We start from the raw sequence: 16,236 nt of genomic DNA, 5'->3' as shown, positions 1-16,236 counted from the left end.
ACTTTTAGAGCAGTAATTTGTGGAGATGGAGTGGCCTAAAGTTTCACACACACCCTCTCTCTCCAAACAAACTCTGTGTAAAATGGGTCAAGTTTGGAGTATATTGCAAAGAATAATTTTGCTAAACCTCCCCAAAATCCTTAACTAACACTGTACAGTTTGTTATGCGAATGGTGGACAGAAACTGGTTCTCGAAGAGAGTGGGCAAATTTAAAAAAATGTTTTTCAGGGCTGCCCAAAACTGTTAAGGCCACCTCTCATGGAAAGCATAGTATAGGGTCTCTTTTGATTGATTCAGGAATATTGGCCAAATGGCCCAAAGGATTCTTTCCCTGTCCAGTAGTACCTGTCTGATGAGTTACTGTGATTTACACTTAATTTCTTTGATATTTTTACCTCTGGCTCCTTTAGTTGATTTGTGAATTTTACTTGGTACTCTTTCATGTCCTTTCCTTTTTTTTTTTTTTTCCATAGGAATGTGAGCTTCCTGCCTCAAAATTTTGAAATGGAAAAGGAAAACTTATGATGTAGGTGGGATCCATTTCTAGAAGTATCCTTGTTAGAATTGGAAACATGCCTTACTTGCCTGCTGAATTATTTTGTGAATATATCAATCTACATTTCCTGGGATTTTCTCTAGGAAACAGATGTACCTTTTTGCACACACCCCTTTGAAGAAGGTAGGCCTATATGCTATAGGAAAATTAATTATGTGAAAGAGTGTGAGAGATTATTTGGATAAAAGTAGGAAGTTTAAACATTTTACTTTCTATATCTTGAATGAACTTTGCCTTAAGGTATATGGCCTGAATCAAACTTCACTGAAGCCAATGGACAGTCTCCCATTGGAGTCCATGGGTGTTGGGACAGTAAGTCTATATAAGAGGCAGGCCGGCCATTTGTTCAGTTTAAGCCAGACAATCCTCTTTTTCAGTGGTTTCCCCCCACATCCAGTACTGAGACAAAATCAGATGTGGTTTTGTACGATATTCAATGAGGGACACCATTTTGAAGAGCACATTGCTCCCATCATGCTGGCAGGACCTCATACTAGGCATACACGCCAGAGGGTGTGAGCCCACTCCATCCCTGGAAGTACTGGAATGTCCGGTATTCTCAGAATGCATGAGTGGCCACCCTAACAAGAGGGAAGTCAAACCCAGAAAGAGTACAGCAAATCAAAGAGCAAATGTGGAAATGCCTGATATGAAATCATTGGAATGGGAAATAAATATGGTCAATATTAACCAAAGACTTAGTTGTGGAGTGACTGAAAGTAGGCTGCCTGAGTATGCTAAAGAGACTGTACATGACATAAGTTGTCAATTCATTTGTCAACATTTTTTCGATCCAATGGACTGTGATATGCAGTGTTCTTGTTGCTCTGTTGGTCCCAGGATATTAGAGAGACAAGTGTGGGTGAGATAATATCTGACATTACAAGATATTACCTCACCCACCTTGTTTCTCCAATGAACTGTGAAGCATTTCTTAAGCCTGCCAATGAGCTTATCTATATCTAATTTGCCTACTGACTCTGAGTTTGCTGGTCTTGTGTTAATTTGCTGCAATGTTTCTGAGGGCAGGTCTACACTACAGCCAGGATCGACTCTCTGAGATCGATCCACCATTGGTCGATTTAGCAGGTCTAGTAAAGACACGCCAAATTGACTGCAGATCGCTCTCCAGTCGACCCCGACGAGAAGAGTAAGGTAAGTCGACGGTAGATTTTCTCCCGTCGACCCCCCGTGATGTAGACCCCACGGTAACTCGACCTAAGGTACGTTGACTCCAGCTATGTTATTCACGTAGCTGGAGTTGTGTAGCGTAGGTCGACTTACCATGGTAGTGTAGACATAGTCTGATATCTGAGCTATGATGATTTTTGTTAGTTTTTGCAAGGCAACACATGTTTTTGCCTTTAAATTATTTAGAAATTAAAGCTGTATCGAAAGAGACTTTCTCATCTTTCTGCTGCCTCAGACCAAGAGTGCAGCTAACACACTGGTCAATACATTGTTCCCCTTCATAGAGATGCATAGCATCATTTTCATAAAGTGGTGGCAGCCACTGGGACTCCAAATCACATTGAGTTTTTCTGTATTGCTTAATTGTCTCATTATACATTTGCAAGTCCCCAGTGACTCTGATATCATTTTGTAACAGCTAAGGCATTCTTGTTTTCAGTTTTCTTATGATAAAAATGTCAGTGGGTGACAACCCATGCTTCATTGGTGCCATTCTGTAATTTAACAGTACTAAATACGGATCAGATTCTGCATCCTTTTACAGTAGATAATTCATTATTTTGACATAATTTCCAACCAACCCAGTGGATTGGGGATAATGGAGACTAGTCTTGCATGCCTAAAGTCATAGTTCACTGGAAACTGATAAACTCATGCCTATTAAACTGTGACCCATTGTCAGACATTACTATGTCAGGTATATACCATATCTGGTAAAATTAGATTTGATATGCACAATCACCTGTTTAGCTGTAGTATCTTCTAGTAAGGCTATCTCAGGGAAGTAAGAATAATAGTCGAGGATAATTCCAGAGTATTTTTTCTAGCCCCCCGTGTAAACAAATCTATACCTACTTTGTTTCAGGGGACCAATTTTTCCTGGGCTACCAACCTGGGTTCTGTTACTTGACTTGACCTATATTTTTGGCATATGCAACAAATCTTGACAGCTTCCTCAATGTCACTGTTCCTTTGGGGCCAGTATAAAATGTCTCTGGCCCTTCATTTAGATTTTCCAGTCCCTAAATGACCTGCATGTATCCTTTTTAACATTTGTCTGGATTCGCAATCACCATCCTAGAGGCTTTAAACAAAATCCCATGTAGTACTGGGAGTTTCCCCTACATTTATAATAGGGGCTGTCCAGCCATTCTGTTCTAGTGGCCTTGATTACTTGCTGCAGGGTCTCATCCTGAGCAGTAGCTCTGGTAATCACCATCCACAATTTGTCTGAGATCACTTTTGTCACATTTGTCAAATTCTGTAGACAGTGTGCCTGCAAACACGAAATCTCTCCGAGGTTTGTATTCAATTTGCAAATCATACATGTGAAATTGAAACAACAATCTTTGTATTTTCAAGGGGTGTTTGCTAGCCCCTTTTGGCAATGGCAATAAGTGTAATATATATGGTCAGTTTTAGCTAACACAGGCCTTCCATAAATAAAACTTTTTATACCCATAGCCTAATGCCAAATCTTCCTTCTCTATTTGAATATATTGATACTGAGCTTTTGTTAGCACCCATGATGCATAGGCCACAGCAGTGTTCTCGCTCATTTTTTACATCCATGTGCGACGTGGATTTTGTTATATTCAACAATATGGAGGTGATGTGGGGGGGGAGGCTGAGGGGTTTGGGGTATGGGAGGGGGCTCAGAGCTGGGGCAGAGGATTGGGGTGCAGGTGGTGAGGGCTCGGGCTGGGGTTGTGGGCTCTGGGGTGGGGCCCCAGGGATGAGGGGTTTGGGATGCAGACTGCCCCAGGGCTACAGCAGGGAGAGAGGACTCCCCCAGCTCTCTCTCCCTGCAGCAGGACCTGGGCTGGAGGGGAGGGGTGCCTCTCCCCACTGCGGCAACTCCAGAGCTAGGGCTGCGGAATAGGCACCTCTCCCATGGCCATGGCAGGTCCGGGCCGGGGCCGGGTTGGGGCTTGGGAGGGGTGTGTCTCCCCTGGGCATGGCAGGTCTGGGACTGGACTGGTTTGGGTCCGGGGCTGGGGGAGAGGAATCTCTCCTTGCTGCAGCCCTGAGCACCTGAGCAGCGCTTAATAGGCTGCTGCGCAGTTGCATGGCCGCACAGCTTAGAGGGAATTTAGGCCATGGGTCTCCAGTTTTGACCAAACTGTTATACGAAGACAAGGCCAATACACTACTTGGAGGCATCTGTGGATAGCTTTAATTTTGTGCTTACTGCCATAGTACCTCAGGACTAGGGCTGCTTTAATTAACACCTTTACTTTCTTTATTAAGATTTGCATTCCATGTCCACTAGATATCTTTGAGCCGCTCTCTCAGGTTGCTGGTTCAGGCAGCTAGATTAGTCACAAAGTTCCATATATTGTTCACCATTCCAAGGAATATTCATACCCATTCCTTGTCTGTCGGGGTAGGCATGTTGTTGAGGGCTTCAACTGTGCTGTGATCTTCCTGTACACCTTGCCCTACTAACATCTTTCCCAAGTATGTCATTTCTATTACACCAGATTTACATTTTTGTTTATTTAGCTTTAGCCCAGCATCTCAAAAGCTGCTCAGAGGCTCTGGTTGTGCTCTTTTACTGTTTTTCCCCAGAACAAAATGTTATCTAGGTAACCCACAGTATCCTCTAAACCAACAAAATTTTGTTGTATTTTCCAGTGACACACCTCCGATGACCAACACAACCCAAATGGCAGTCTGCAGAAACACTGTCTCCCAAAAGGGGTGCTGCACAAACATGTCCTTAGTTTTTCTAAGGGCATCTTCCAGAACCCTGCTGATGCATCAAAGGTAGAAAGATATTTGGTGTTAGTAATCTTCCCCCACAATTTCTCCCCTACTAGGTAGTGGTAAATGTTCCCTTTTAACATACTTAATGTTTTGGGGTCTATACATAAGTGAAAGGTTCTATCTTTTTTTTTTTCCTTTGTAGTGGTCAATGAATGCTCTTAGTTCTTCTACTCACTCTGTGGTTCCCAGAGCAATGAGCCTACCCAGCTCCTCTTTTAACCTCTACCTTATGGCAAGGGAAACTTTGTTAGAGACCTGAATCATGGGATGGTTGGGCTCTTTCAGCTTTATTCTATACAAATACTCTCAGAACTTCCCTATGCCCTGGAAGACTTCCTCAGACTCTTCAATTGTTTTGGTCCCCTGCCCATCCGATGTGTGCACCTTCTTGATGAGACCAAGGGCCTGAAATGTTTAAAACACAATAACAGGTGTTCTTATGCCTGGTACTATTACAAATTGTATCTTTTCTAATTTGTTATTTACTCATATACTGTACTCCCTTAGTGGGAGCTCACCGCCTTAAGCCCTCAGTTTTACCTATTTACCTTCTATTGCCTATGGCTTTTCTTTCAGTGGTAATATCACTGTTTCTGGCACCACATTGCTTGTGCACCTGTGTCCAACTTAAAATAAATAATTGTCTTACTGCTTTCAGCAAGATAGTCCATTCGTCTTGTGCTGCAACATTGTCCATTGCTCCTATGAGGAATTCCTTTGAGCTAGCGGTGCTGTTGTCGTGCTCTTTATCCATGTTGTGCACACTCTGCTTGTGTGCATAAAGTGATGTTATCATCCATTGCAATTCTTTCATCTTTTTCCATATGCTGAGCATTTAGGGTGACCAGATGTCCCGATTTTATAGGGACAGTCCCGATTTTGGAGGCTTTTTCTTATATAGGTACCTATTACCTCCCACCCCCATCCCGATTTTTCACACTTGCTATCTGGTCATCCTATGAGCATTAGCTTAGGTTGTTTGCCACAGTATACGCAGTTCAATGTCCTGTTTTTGGTGGACAATGACTTTGAGTTCTGCATGCCTTTCTGCCTCGGGTTTCTTTTCTTATTGCATTTTGGATTCTTTATTATGTCCACAGTGTCAGAGCACAATCCACCCTCCATAAACTTCACTCTGGACTGGGTAGCGTTGTTTGCTTAGCAAATTCTAATTGCTTTGTAAAAGGTTAATTCTGCTCTTCCAGTAATCTCTCTCTGAGTTTTTTGTCCCATATCCTAATCACAATCTTGTCTTTTATTAGGAACATTCAGTTAGCCCCTCCAAATTGCAAGATGGTCTCTTTAGTCTTAGATCAGTCACAAACTCTTCTATTGTTTCACCTTTTTTTTTTGTACTCAGTTTAAAAATATCTATCTCATGATTCTTTTTCAAGTGGAGTACAATACTCAAATTTATTTTATACAGTTTCATAGTTAGCCTCATCAGTCTGACTTAACTAAAAACTGTTAAACATATTAAGTGTTTCAGGACCAGCTATTGTCAGAAATAAGGCTACCTTCTGATTGTTTTTCCTTTTTGCTGGCACCAAGTGCTTTCAGATACAAAGGGAAGCACTTTTTAAACCTCAAGTTGTTTCCACTTTTCCAGGGAGTTTCAGCTCTAATGAGGCTTTATCTGCTCCATTCTTCCAAGCAGGATATTTTCTTAGTTTATTTTACTCTTGGTTCCATGTGGTGTTAAGTAATCATTCAGAGTCAAGGAGTCTAACATAGATAGGTCTTCTATCAGTGTCTCAGTTGTAACTCACTGGCATTGCATAACGTGAGCTTCTGCATAATATGACAACCAGTTCCAACTAGTTATTGCCAAAGCTTCTTAAAGGCACAGTTCCCCACACTGTCCAGGCTGTAATTCCTTTGTGGGTAAACAGAGGACTTCAATCTTTAAAGCTGTTAATTCAGCACTTTTCACGAACACTAAATTAACTTCTTTAAATGACAGAGCTCATAACCCTTCCCACTACTGTTCCACTTTCCCAGGCTGCTATTGTGATCACCTTAAGCCATCTTGGACCAAACCATTCTTCATATGACCCTATCACCTTCAGCTGTGTTACCTGGGTGTAATTGAGAGGAAAATTTCACCTAAAGTACTTCTCATCTTTCCCTGTGCTTTGTAACTCTAAGGCTATCAATCCCACTCTGACCTGATTTTATTGAAATGAGCCATTGCAATTTATGAGAATTAAAAGTACCAAAAACATGAAAACTGAAGTAACAGAAAATGCAGGAACTAAAGGTATGTCTACAGTTGGAGCTGGAAAGTCTAAATTCCAGCTCGAGGAGACTTATCCACACCAGCTCTGATTGAGCTGCAGCACTAAAAACAGAGTGTAGCTGCCATGACACAACCAGTGGGAGGGGTTAGTCACCCGGAGCACATACCCATTGAAGGCACTAGGCATGCAGTTGAGGCAGCTAGCCCCTCCCAGTGCTCATGCTGCTGCGATACACTAGTTTTAGCTCACTAGCTCAATCACAGCTTGTGCGGGTATGTTTCCTCAAGCTGGGAATTACATCCCCAGCTCAAAGTGTAGACATACCCTCAAATATGTGTGTTCATTTCAAGTGTGTAGCTGGGAATTTTTGTGGGATTCTTCACTTTAGTCATTTTTCTTACATTGAGCCTGTAGGTCAAAGTACTTTCTTTTGAAACAACATAGAATTTTAGAAATGTGTTAGTCATTTTAAAAGAAATTGTGTTCATTCTCCTGGAGCAGATCACAAATGCTGGTTAGTCATTATGATTATTGATGAGATGTTTGTCCTACTGCACTTTATCCTGTGTTATTTTTTTAAAATAAAATAACAATTTATTCATATTTTTCTCTACCACTAAGACATCATTCTCAATTTTATGGTTGGCCTTCTCATTACTGGTTTGCTTTTAACTAAGTCACCAACAAATGCACAGGTATCTGTGCCCCCAGTCCATGCTGCGAACATTTGGTTGCGGAAAGGAGGAGTGTCACCTTTGCAACATATTCCCTCCCTTAGACGACGGGCTATCTGTGAGATTCTGACTTCCAGGGCTGTGAGGGGATAGGTGGAGGAGATCTCCTTCAGATTCTCACCCTCCGCTCCACAGGGGAAGCTGGCACAAGTTGATGCAAACAGTGTAATAAAAGGATAATAAAATAAGTTTACTTTCATGAAGAACTTCAGTTGATGTTATTTTTATCTTTGTTAAACATGAAATATTAAAAACAAATATACCAGGTGATTCTGGCATGTGAGATTCAGATGCTCAGCAGTAAAAGAGTCAGAAGATGGAAATAAAATGGGCCACAACTTTGACATCACTATGGTCCTGATTCAGGACCATACTTAATCAAGTGGTTAATTTTAAGAGTGAAAGGAAGTCATTGGGATTCTTTGTGGATGCAGCAATCTGCCTGCACACTTCTCTTTGTAGGAACAATGCATTAAACTGTAAGCTTGATGGGATAGGGATCCTGTCTTCCTTTAGATTTGTACAGTGATACCTATAATAAATAATTCATAATAATAATTCAAAATGTCACAAATGAATAGCAGTTTGTGTTAATTTAAACAGTATTTAAGAACAAAGTAAAGGTCTAAGACTTAAGACAAACTTTTCATTAGTTCCTAATTTTAAAATGGCCTATGAATAGTTCCATTATTACTTCCAACATAAAAATACCACTAAATATTTTTATCATTAGATGAGTAAAATGATTAAATATTAACTGATTTGTGATCCCAGAAACAAAATATGAGACGATCTGACAACAGCTGAATCACTGAATTCACTGCAAGGCTTCAGAAAAAGCCCTGAGTTTTATTTCAATACTCAGTTGCCTCTGTGTTTCAGAAAAGGATATCAAAATAGAGGAGATAATCCATGGAGATTTGGAGGCTGGTAAGCAGCCAGCTCTAGCACTTACACAACTGGGTATAAATAAACGAACAATATCAGCAGTCAGTAGCTAGCCAGCCCATGGTGATGCTACACAACTAGAGTACAGAAGCATGATAGAGAAGAATAAAAAATCCGAGAAGCTGTCAGTCTAATCCATCGACTTGCTCTTTTCTGTATCTCTCAACATCTGTTTGACAGTTTCCTTAATCATGAATGCACAGATAGTGAGATGTAGGAAAGGGTGCATCCCATTCCTCTACTGGTATATCACTGACCTGCTCACACAGAGCAGTTTTCTTTACCAGATGGCCTATTGGAGCTGCTCTTTTACCTTCTCAAAGGTATGTGTTTAGGAAGCTGAAAGTCCTGAGTTCAAATCCAGGTCATTTCCTTTGAGGTGTTGTGTCAAATCCTCAGCTGATATAAATTGCCATAGCTCCACTGAAGTCATTTTAAGTCAATAGAGCTATGCTCATTTATACCATCTGAAGATCTGGGCCAATACATGCACACACATGAAAAATCAATTGTGGGGGGAGGACCCCCCACAAAATGTAACATCTGTCTACCAGTATTCTCCCAATTGTGGATCATATTCTGTATTTTGAAGTATCATTATACTTTTCTGAATTATGCTAGGCAATATATCACGTCACTAATAATATCGATATAGGATATTTTCTATCGTCTGGAAAACATCTTAACAATTTTTGATCTTGTTGTCTTTACAACCATACTCCTCTGAGTGTGTTACCTTGTGCAGTGCCTCAGCCCTAATGCTCATCTGCGCAGCTCTTTTCTTAACCTCAGCTTAATGTATCAATGTCATGCTTGTCTGATCTGAAAGTTGCATTTAAATTAATCTGGATTAAAAAATTGCAAAAATGCATATCTCTGATAACTGTTCAAGTGTGTCACTAAATACAAATAGTTATTGGGGGCAAGTTCCTACTGTACAGGAATTTGTGTCACAAGACCATCTATGCAGCACTAATTTTGAGTCAGAGTGCTGCACTTCCCACATGCTGAATGGGAGGAGGAGGAGAAGAAGAAATAAAAAAGGGAATCCTTCGGATGCATTACCGATGGGTGTTTCCAACAGATTGGGTTTAAGGTGGATTGACAGAATGTCTCAAGCTATTGTTGTCATATTCTTCACGTGTTTTGGAATGGATGACGAAGTTAGATTTTATCCTGGGAGCAGGACTAACCAGCATTCTGCTTCTTACCACTGTCATCCATCAGCTTGATGTGTGCTTATTAAAAAAAAAAAAGTCAAAAGACTAAATACATGGCAATTCTTTTCAGACTGCAGCCAGCTGCTCAGTGTGGCAGTATGTATGTGTGTGGGAGAGGGTGATTTTGAGGGGGTGGGAAGAACAGGTTACACTATTTCCCTTTAACACATCTGCATTGTAAACAGAACCTGGTTCTGCATACTAATTCCAGCAGTCAGCCAATGTCAACACTGATATTTTCAATCTCTTTCTTTTATGTCACATTAGTGAAAAGTGACCTGTTGTGTTTGTGGAAGCTCTGGAATCCCACAGGAGAAGGATCACTCAACACCATGGCAATCTGCCAAGTACAACTTGTTTTGAAACACAGTGGCTCTGAGAAGATGCATTATCATCTGAAACACAATGTCATCATAGTGGGAGGTAGGATACTGTTGATTATCTGAGTTGTTACTGAACAGCAGACCATCCAGAGGACAGCTCTTCCTCTTTTCCTCTTCTTTCTCACTTGCATCTCATACTCTGCTCTGGGACAGCCACCACAAATTTCAAGCCTAGCACCTGTTTCTGAATGGTGCCAAGCTCCCTCAATTTCTGTTGTTCCATGGGAATTGAGGGCACTCAGCATCTCAAAAATGCAGTCAGCACCTTAAACTGCTAAGTTGCTCAACAGTCACATTTTGTGTTCCAATGTCCTATTGATGTGGGCCCAGAAATGAAAATGTAAATAGTCCTCATCACATTTTTAATGTTGTTTCTATTGTTTGTCCTTTTTCTACTGTCTGTGCTGGGAAGGCCAGAAACTGATACCATCTGGTACCCCACATATAATTCTGATAGTAAACCAGTCACATTAACCAGTTAAAAAAGTAAAAGTGGCTAGGGTAATAGGACAAGAAACCAGCCTCTAGGTTTATGGTATAATATTATATTCTGGTAAGGCTTTTGCTACATAATAAACAGGAAACAATTAAGTCTTATGTTTCTCTTGATAATTATGGATGGATACCATCCTTAAAATTTGAATCTAGATCCATACTTCAAACCCCCAAAGTTGGAGACAGGGCAGCATTTGGTCCATGGTTTAGTCCTGCCCATTATAGAGATAGGGACTAACTACTAAATTCAGATCCAGGCTTAAATATCAACATTCCCTCACAAAGCTCAGGGGGTTTCTCATCTGAGGCCTGGGTTTGGACCATCTCTAGTGGCAATTTTATGATTTAATGTATTTGCATGGATTATCAAAGGTCTGGTGATGTGGAAACTAGACTTTCCCTTCAAGAGCTTTTTTCCAACCCCTTCAAGGTTTTATTTTTAAACCTTTTAAACTTTCATTTCAATTATCTGCCAGGACAACAAGGTTAGTTCTACAGAGAGGAAGGCTATAGTAGGAAGGTGATTGTGTAAACAAGACACCTTGTTTGCTCCCTGTGGGTCTTCAAGTCGTATCTAATTACTGTTGTTTTGCTGACACACACAAATATTTTTCTGCTATTAGAGGCAATGCAGAGCTAGTGGAGTTATGAAAGAGCAAGCTGGATTCTGTTCTCATTCATACTTTAGCAATGGGTTAACTACGTTCTGACTGCAGAATCTTTATTAGTGGTGCAACTGATAGGTGAACAGGACACTAGCAATCAGAAATCAGGTTTTGATTTATAAACTGTTTGTAGCTTTTACTAGGGCCTTGACCCTGCTTCTATTTATGTCAATGGTAAAACTCCCATTGATCTCTGTGACCAGGATAGATGCTAACAATGTAGAGGCAGTTTTCTATCTAGAACCTTACTGAAAGGAACCTCTTGCCAATTCATTTATTTTATAATTATATGGTAAAAATGAGAAAGTAAGCAAATTTTCAGTGATAGTGTGCTGTGACACTTTTGTATTTTTATGTCTGATTTTGTAATAAAGTAGTTTTTACGTGAGGTAAAACTTGGGATATGCAAGACAAATCAGACTCCTGAAAGGGGTATAGTAGTCTGGAAAGGTTGAGAGCCACTGGTACAGACCAATGGTTAGCTATAGACTAGAGCTCGGGAACCACTGATATTAAGTTATTAAGAGAGTGGTCTTAAATTTTAAAAAGTACCCATCTACATACAAACAAGGCAATCTCAAGTAGGAGTGAAGAGGTTATTTTTCCTCGACATTTGGCACTGGTGTGACCACTTCTGGAATATTGTATTCAGTTCTGGTACAATTGAAAATGGATGTTGATAAATTAGAGAGGGTTCAAAGAAGAGCCACGTTAATTATTAAAAGATTGGAAAACGTGCTTTATAGTGACAGAAACAAAGAGATCAATCTATTTAGTTTAACAAATAGAAGGTTAAGGGGTGACTTGATTATAGTCCGTAAGTATCTACATGGGGAACAAATATTTAAGAATGGGTTCTTCAATCTAGCAGAGAAAGGTATAATATGATCCAATGGCTGAAAGTTGAATCTAGACAAATTCAAATTGGAAATAAGACATAATTTTTTAACAATGAGAGTAACCACTGGACAGTTTACCAAGGATGTTGGTGGATTCTTTGTCATTGACAATTTTTAAATCGAGATTGGATGTTTTTCTAAAAAATATACTCTAGGAGTTATTTTGGGGTGATTCTATGGCTTGTGTTGTACAGATCAGACTAGATGATCACTGTGGTCCTTGATGAGTACAGTATGGTCAGGAAAGCCAGCTTCACTGGTTGCAGAATGACAAATAAGATTTTTCTGGCCTCAGATTTGTTGGACATCACTTATAGGTCTGATTGAAAGCTCATGGAAGTCCATGATTACATTAAATTAGATTTGGCCTTTAATTCATACTTGTAACAAAAGCCAGGTCACAAGCCAGAGTTTTGTATTAAAAATATCTTTGTATTTTTCATTCTTATGATGTTTCAAGACTAGAAATATTTTAAGCCAGTAACAACAATGAATTGAAGCTGGTAATCTTTAACCAATGTTGGCATTGTGGTCATGCTGCTACTGCATGCAGTGTCTGTATGACATTACACTACTATATGGATTTGACACATTCTCTGCTGGAGAGAGCTTTTGGAAACGAACTTGTCCTGGTAAAAGGAAAACAAGTGTGAGTGCAAAAGAGAAAATTAGGATAATTGTTTTAAAGATCAAGATAATTGCTACATCCTGATCTGAGTTTTAAATATTTACACAACATTGGCATGTACTTTACAAATCCAGGTAATTTTCCCTGTTGGGAACTTATAAAATACTACAAGAGAAACATTATTATATCCTCTTTAAAAAAGGGCCAAGCAGCAGAGCTGCTGCAAGAAAAATAGTCAAAGGCTGCAGAATGACAGAGATAGTTATTTATATTCAGAACATGAAGTACAATAAGAAAGCAAACATACAGTACAGGATGAAATGGTCAAAAAGTTATACTTATATTCCTTTTGACCTATTGTGCAGGTCATAACAGGGCACATCACAGCCTGCAGGGCCAAAGCCTTTGAAGGTTGTTTCATACGGCTCTTTGTAAACAGGTTGATCTTTGATTTTTTCAGTGGGCCTGTGGCTATATATCACTTTTTAAAATCTACAGCAAAGACACTGTATCATCTGAGACTGTAAAGTTTGATCTAAGCGGGGCCTTTAACATGGTGACCTAATGTGCCCTCCTGAAAATTGAAAGTGGTGAACACCTGTCATAATACTGCTGTCTCTTGTACAGAGGCTTTTCAGGCTAAAATGACTCTGCGCCCAGTCTTGCAGCCTTACTTACATCAGCAATCCTATTGATATAATTTGGACTGCTTGCTTGAGTAAAGCTTGCAGGATCAATAATGAACAAAAGCAAATGAAACTAATAAATTAACTTTATCCAAAGCAAAAAACACTGAGGCTACATCTACACTACAAGCCCTGGATATGATTCCCAGCTCACGTACACATAGTTGCACTCACTTGATGAGAGCTAGCACGAGTATAAATAGTAACGTCGCTGTGGTAGCATGGGCAGAGGCACAGGTTAGCCACGCTGAATATAAACCTACCTGAATCCCCGAGATAGGTACTTAGCATACTTGAGCCGTGCCTCTAGTGCTGCTTTCTGTGCTACCAAGGCTATGCTACTATTTATACTTGCACTAGCTCTCATCAAGTGACAAGTTAGCGCAAGTATGTGTACATGAGCTGGGAACCATACCCCTAGATCGTAGTATGGACATAGCCTGAGGCACCAACTCTGCAATTCCATCACTATGAGCAGACCTTTGTGTCTACACAAAGTCCCACTGAAGCTATTAGGCTTGCTTGGAACTCATTGCAGGATCAAGGTCTAGGGCACTGTTGTTTCAGAAGATGCCACTCAACATTGGTCACCTCTCAACAAAATCAATGTCAGTTGCATCACAATACATGATTTTCCCAAAGTACTTGCATTAGGCCTGATGTGTGGAAAAGATAGTAGTAGAGTCAGAGACTGCAGTACCGTGAACATCTGTTGATGAAATCATTGGGAGTTTTGCACTGAGTTTAATGGTGTCAGATTTCACCCCATGTTTATAGAGGAGACTACTGTAGGAGCAGGGTTTGCATCTTAATTAGAAGCAACAGTATTATGCTATGAGTTTTATCTATCTGTAAAGGTGTGGGCATCCCCTGAGCACACACTTGCTGCCTGTGTGGCTCTGCAGGTGTGTCCCACCTTAATTTCCCAAGGGAGGGCAGCAATCAATTCACTTTAACTGCACAGTGCAAGAAGAAGCCAACGTATTTTTAACAAAATACCATGCCCTCTTTTAATCAGGTTTCTAGGACAGGAATCATAACTAGGCTTGGAAGGATTAGATTTAGATCAGTAAACCTTGATTTCACTGTGCATACATAAACCAATGAAAAAATATTTCCATCGGTGATCATCAAAATTTACAGATAGGGAAAATAAGAAAAAATGCTACTTGAGAACTTATTAGCATGTGATTTAAGGATATTTACTTTGTATATTGTGACATATGATGTTGACAATTTGTGTTATAACAGTTCTAAAGCTTTAACTTTTTGAATCTCAGCATGTCCTGACATTAAATTATTACTGTCTGCTCCAATAACTGCCCCACAACTGTGAAAATTCCAATCAATAAAAATAAAGAAGTACTTTAAAATAAACATTAATATTATCCATCAAAATTATTAAATAATAAAAATCAGATTTTGCCACGCCTACTTGTAACAAACAATTCATCAGGACCCTGGGAGCCCTAGGCTTGGGGCTTCCAGATTTTCAGCCCACACCCAAGTCTCTGAATCAATTTAGTCTTGTTTACACAAGACTGCCTACATGCATGCCTCTTCTCCTCTTCTCTCCCTCTCTGCTTTCTGTTTCTGTGTATATGGCTCAGCCCGCAGGTGGGACAGGGCCTCCTGGATTTTCCATAGGAGGTAGGCTCCAGCTGGTGCCTTAAAGGGGGAGTACACTTTCTTCCCATAGACTCTTTTACATCATCACATTTTAAATGTTGAAATGTCATATCTTTGACATGAGGCATGATTTTCACAAATCTATCCCAAAGTTGCCACAAATATTAAAAAATAAAAATTCAAATTTAAATTTAAAGGAACATTGCTAAAGACGTTAGCCCATAAAAGTGACCTGTTCTGCATTCTCCCCTCCCCCATGTCAATTTGGAATGTCCATATGATTCTTTAGATGTGTTTTTTCTTCTTAAAGCAAATGAGAGAGGAGAGATGAATGAGCATAGCCTGGCTGTTGATTGGGCGGCGGGGTGTGCTTTTCTCTGCAATTATAATAAACTGTTGTGTGATTAGGAGGTGACAGAATGCAGCCACCTCTATATCAGCTGCTCCTTGCCCCCACATATAGTAGTGTACTGGACTAACTCTGGGTGAAGGCAGGGTTGGGATGTAATCTACTCCAGCAATCCTGACTGGCAAGTCAGCTTCTGGGGAGCTGGGAGCTGTCAGCAATAGTTAAAACAGCCCTGAGGCTGCTCTAACTTGTCCTGGGGGGGCGGTCAGATGTAGCTCCTAGCAGTCTGCTAATTTGTGGAGTTTCACCCTCCCATCCAAGGGAGATCAGGTTTGTCCCCCTCCCCAAGGATGATTAGAAGGTTTTGGTTTGAAAGTTCATTATGGATATAGCAGGAGAGTAGCAAGGACCCTATGATAAACAGGTGTAACTGCTAGGGTGTAATGATAGATAGAAAGAATAAGGTCCATCCTGTCTTCCATGCTAACCTGACTCCTTGAGGAGCTGTGCTTTCCTGCCTATGCCCAACTCAAATCCCACTCTCATCATAGGGGTTCCGTATTCACAGAAAGATTTTATATTTATATTTTTTAACTGGAGCATCTGGGCTGCACATATAGTAACATTCTTTGTAGAAATTTTAGGCACATTTCATAGTGCAAAAGTCTAAACTTTATATAATTTAGTATGCTGTTCTGAAAATAACATGGAGTAAATGAAGCAGTGATTAGACCAAAAGACTGGATATTTTAACATCTGTCTTCATGGTTATGACACTGATTTGCTCTGTTACCTTGAGCAAGTTGCTTATGCCAGCACTCTTCAATGTGGCCATTAATTCAG

General features: G+C 40.2%; 2 protein-coding genes across 6 annotated transcripts in view; both read left to right on the top strand.

Annotated features, from left to right (window-relative positions):
- The window catches only part of LOC135973540 (uncharacterized), a 904,472-nt gene that overhangs the window by 827,802 nt on the left and 60,434 nt on the right, over window positions 1–16,236 (top strand). The window lies entirely within an intron of this gene.
- The window catches only part of LOC101951137 (transcription initiation factor TFIID subunit 4-like), a 109,791-nt gene that overhangs the window by 36,187 nt on the left and 57,368 nt on the right, over window positions 1–16,236 (top strand). For 4 of the 5 annotated variants that reach the window (XM_065557309.1, XM_065557305.1, XM_065557306.1 and 1 more), the window contains 2 exons: window positions 475–680; window positions 9,927–10,082. The gene's annotated coding sequence lies outside the window, so the exon portion shown is untranslated. Of the gene's footprint in view, window positions 1–474; window positions 681–4,385; window positions 4,518–9,926; window positions 10,083–16,236 lie in introns of all 5 variants that reach the window. The other variant, XM_065557304.1, reaches the window with a different exon arrangement.

Source organism: Chrysemys picta, chromosome 9 (genome assembly GCF_011386835.1).
Source record: "Chrysemys picta bellii isolate R12L10 chromosome 9, ASM1138683v2, whole genome shotgun sequence".
Taxonomy (NCBI): domain Eukaryota; kingdom Metazoa; phylum Chordata; order Testudines; family Emydidae; genus Chrysemys; species Chrysemys picta.
Note: the sequence above shows the minus strand (reverse complement) of the source record. Positions and strands in the feature narration are given on the sequence as shown.